We start from the raw sequence: 5,000 nt of genomic DNA on the forward strand, positions 1-5,000 counted from the left end.
GTATATATATACATATATATATATATATATAAATGAATAAATAAGTAAATAAATGAAACAGATGATAATATTCACGACTGTTGGTTTAGAGGTGTAACTGGTTACAGTCAAGTGGAAAGAAAAAATAAACTGCCTGGATAGGACGCCTCTGCAGAAACATTTAACTTATTCCCGTCAATAATTTGCTATTTGCCAAGTGCATTATTAAACAAGTAAAAAATGAGCAGAAGTTTTTTCGGCGCAATCGAGTTTTCTGTACAGCGTATAATCAAGGCCACCGAAAATAGATCTAATTTCAGTGGTCTCGGTATAGTGTTGTTTGAGCCGAGTCCCGTGAAACTCTCTGCCGGTCGTGGTGGCCTGTGTTGTTGCGTTGCCGGAAGCACGATTATGGCTAACTTTAACCTTAAATAAAATAAAAAATACTGAGGCTATCGGGCTGCAATTTGGTTTGTTTGATGATTGGAAGGTGGATAATCTACATATCAATTTGCATCCCTCTAGCCTTAGCAGTTCTTAAGATCTGAGGGCGGACAGAAAAAGTGGGGACAGAGGAAAGTGCGGACGGACAGACAAAGCCAGCACAATCGTTTTCTTTTAAAGAAACCTAAAATGCACATTATTCACCTATATTTAATACCCAATCCTTCACTCAGCATCACTGCTAAAACCAGCTCACTTGACACGGAAATTATCGCCTGGCTGCAATTCCATAAATTATTTCACACAAAATACCTGAAACGATCCTCTTCCCTTTACGCAGACATCAGGCTACCAGTTTGGGTTTTAAGCTAAGCACTACGGCATCATCTTTATCCTAACCGAGTTTCTGTATAATTACTTACATAATCTAACTCTAATGTGTTTATGTATGCGACATCCTTGTACTAAACTGCTCGGTAGGTTGTCCACACAGTGGTTCCGTGTCAAATAAGGATAACGTTACCATACAAACTCTTTTAAACTAGACTTTAGCCAGATAGCATTATCTCGACTTAGCTTTGCAGTCTCTATACGGATTTAGTAAATGAACTAAATCAACTTTCAACTGACTCGAGTTTCTGCACTATTACATATATAATCTATCTCTCTTGTAATTAACCGTCTACTATAGCATAATGTAGGTTCTCCACACATTAATTCTTTGTCAAATGGGATAAGATGCTACCACACAAACTATCTCTTAAACTAGACTTTGGCAAGACAGCATTTTCTCGTCTTAGCTTTGCAGCCCCTGCACAGATTTGGTGAATGCTGAATTAAGTTCACTTTCAACTGGTTGCCTTAGCTTTATTTTCTGATTAATAGCTATAAACCAACTAATCCAAAACGAATATTAAATTGGAAGAATTGGCGAGGTATTTTTGCCTTATTGGTGATACTCGTTGGTATTTTGACACCTCAAGAGCAGTTGTCAGCGGTGTTGTATAAATATTCTCTGTTTTATTATTATTATTATTATTATTATTATTATTATTATTATTATTATTATTATTTTGTCAATAGATGAAACCCATTCACGAGGAACAAGCACACAGGAGCCACTGATTTGAAATTTAAGCTTCCAAAGAATGTTGGTTTCAACCTCCCACCGCAGACCCCACACCGCAACAGTAACTGATCATGATACAGTGCCAGTGATTTTTCATCGCCCGGGGCGAGACTCGAACCCGCGACATCTGAGTGGCATGCCACGACACTAACCACTATACCAGCGTCCTTAAGACAGTAGGTAAGGTATGATTAAAGATCAGCATAACTACGAATATGATTAGTAGCCTAATCTTTCTTCTCATCAAGTCATATTTTTTCATCAGATTTTTATAAAACAAATTACAAAAAGGATTATGAAACTAACTACATGGCCAAAAGGTCGCAGAAACTGCAGAAATTGTCAAAAACCTGATATGGATATCACTGAATATAATGGTTCGAATCAAAATTGTTATTCTATTTCAATTTCCTAATAATTTCCAATCACGAATCATAAGGATTTTAGACTTGCCTTCCGAAATGGCGGATTAAGCGGTATATAAATACGACTTTCTCTCAATGAATACAAATATCTCACAATGTACCAATCGCGTTTTTCCCGAGCTGACCAAAACATTGGAAATTATTATACCTTAATTTTTTACCCGATTTTCCTGAAGGTATCAAATTAGAGTTGTATTAGGAACGTCATACGGTTATCAGTTGAATGAGTTCTTTCTTTGAGGGCTGAAATTCAGATAACCCGTCTACCATCACATAAGCCTGTTTAATCTCTCAAGTTTACTGTTATCAACAAAGATAATGAGAGGTTTTGACACCTAATTTCATAATCACAAAGGGATAATAGGAACATTCTTTACCATGGTTATTATTATTATTATTATTATTATTATTATTATTATTACTTATATTATTATTATTATTATTATTATTATTATTATTATTATATTATTATTATTATTATTATTATTATTATTATTATTATTATTATTATTATTATTATTATTATTATTATTATTATTATTATTCTTTGTTTTGTTGAATTTGATGGCAGCCCTGGATTAATGCAACCAAGGCTGCCATCATGTTCAACAAAACATACTTATTGTTATTATTATTATTATTATTTTTATTATCATTATTATTATTATTATTGCTGAATATTCTCTTCTTTAGAGCTGATTCTGAGGGTACTTAGGGAAGGTCAATTCTTTGCAAGTATCCCTTTTATCACTGTTATCTAGATGTATATTTTTAATCATGTCGTCACGCCTTTTCCTTGATGTTGTCTATTGAAATTATTATAATCTTGCTATTATTAATATTATTATTGTTACTATTAGGCTATTATCATTTCATTATTGTTATTTATGTGCAATTGTCATCACTGTTATCGTCTCGCTGTGCATTCTGTTTCCGTTGTATGTACATTTCATTTTTGCATAATTCTCTGTACTGAAATGAAGTAATTTATTATTATTATCATTATTATTATTATTATTATTATTATTATTATTGTCCTCAGACTAGGACAGCTCAGTGTAAAATGGCCTAAAAGCAAAGGGATCTTTCCGACGATCAGCAAAATATCGCACTTGTACGAACATAATAATAATAATAATAATAATAATAATAATAATAATAATAATAATAATAATAATAATAATAATAATAATATACATTCGAATGTTATAATGAGGTGGGTACTTATTTCTAATCCCTCGAATGACAATGAATAATTAAAGGGAAATACTTAGTCTTATTAGTGTATAAAAAATGTAACTGTCATAATAATAATAATAATAATAATAATAATAATAATAATAATAATAATAATAATAATAATAATAATAATAACAATAATAACAATAATAATAATAAGGTGGTTGGGTTCTTATTTCTAATCCCCCAGAAGGACAATGAATAATTAAAGGAAAATGCTTAGTCTTATTAGTGTATAAAAAATGTATGTCAATAATAATAATAATAATAATAATAATAATAATAGTAATAATAATAATAATAATAATAATAATAATAATAATAATAATAATAATAATAATAATAATAAAGTGGGTGGGTTCTTGTTTCCAATCCCCGAATGAAAATGATTTATTTAAAAGAAAATACTTAGCCTTATTAGTGTATAAAAAATGAATCTATCACAATAATAATAATAATAATAATAATAATAATAATAATAATAATAATAATAATAATAATAATAATAATAATAATAACGAATGTAGTAATCAGATGGGTTCTTATTTCTAATCCCCAGAATGAAAATGATTAATGAAAAAAAAATACTTAGTCTTATTAGTGTATGAAAAAATATATCTGTCATTTATTTCCCTTTTCCCAATCGATTCCGCCAAAAGCACGAATGGAATGCAACCGCCATTCCTCTCCCTTATTGGATCTATCACAGACCCCGAGAAAGGATACCCGAAGACAAATGGCTCCGCCTTGGAACATATACCCCAAGGTCCCAAGGGCGCATTCCTTTGACGGATTTTTTGGGGGTGTCTGCGGTTACGCGACCTCTCTCTCTCTCTCTCCGTTTGACCTGAGGATGATGACCCTGCGGTTGAGATGACCTGACCAGAAGAAGTGATGCGGCCCGTAGCGATGCCTTCTTCGTTCTTCTTCTTTTTTTTTCATTTTCTTCTTTTTTCTAATTTTTTCTTTTTCTTTTTCCTTTTCGATTTCTTTTTCTTTCCTTCTTCTTCTTCGTCTTGTCTTTGTTTCTTTCTTCTTCTTCCTTCTTCTTCTTCCTTCTTCTTCTTCTTCTTCTTCTTCTTTTCCTTGTTTTTTCCTTCTTCTTCTTCTTCTTCTCCTTTCTTCTTCTTCTTCTTCTTCTTCTTCTTCTTGTCCTTGTTTCTTTCTTCTTCTTCTTCTTCTTCTTCTTCTTCTTCTTCTTCTTGTCCATGTTTCTTTCTTCTTCTTCTTCTTTTTCTCCTTCTTCTTCTTCTTTTACTTCTTCTTTTTCTTTCTTCTTCTTGTCGCCCTTGTTCCCTCTTTCACCTTCTGGTTTATCTCCTACATTCTACTTTTCTGTCTACGCTACTTCGTCCATTCTGTCCAAGATATGTCTGGAATGCGAAAGGCTGTGGACTGTCTGTCAGTGACATGTTCACGGACAACCTCAGATGCAGGTGACATGTCGGTTCTGTAAAAGGAGGAAATGGACGCCTGACCACTTTAAACAACATTCTTTGCACGCAGCAGTAATTTTAGAACGCCAAAGAGACTATATGTAAAACGGCAACGCCAGTAGCAACGCCTATCAATATTCGATCAATGATGATAATGGGAGTGATGGTGATGATGTAGATTCTATGCAGGATGAGGAAGAAGAGGATGATGATAATAATAATAATAATAATAATAATAATAATAATAATAATAATAATAATAATAATAATAATAATAATAATAATAATAATAATTATGACGATGATGATGATGATGATTGTAATAATAATAATAATAATAATAATAAT

Source organism: Macrobrachium rosenbergii, chromosome 27, assembly GCF_040412425.1.
Source record: "Macrobrachium rosenbergii isolate ZJJX-2024 chromosome 27, ASM4041242v1, whole genome shotgun sequence".
In the NCBI taxonomy this organism is placed as follows: domain Eukaryota; kingdom Metazoa; phylum Arthropoda; class Malacostraca; order Decapoda; family Palaemonidae; genus Macrobrachium; species Macrobrachium rosenbergii.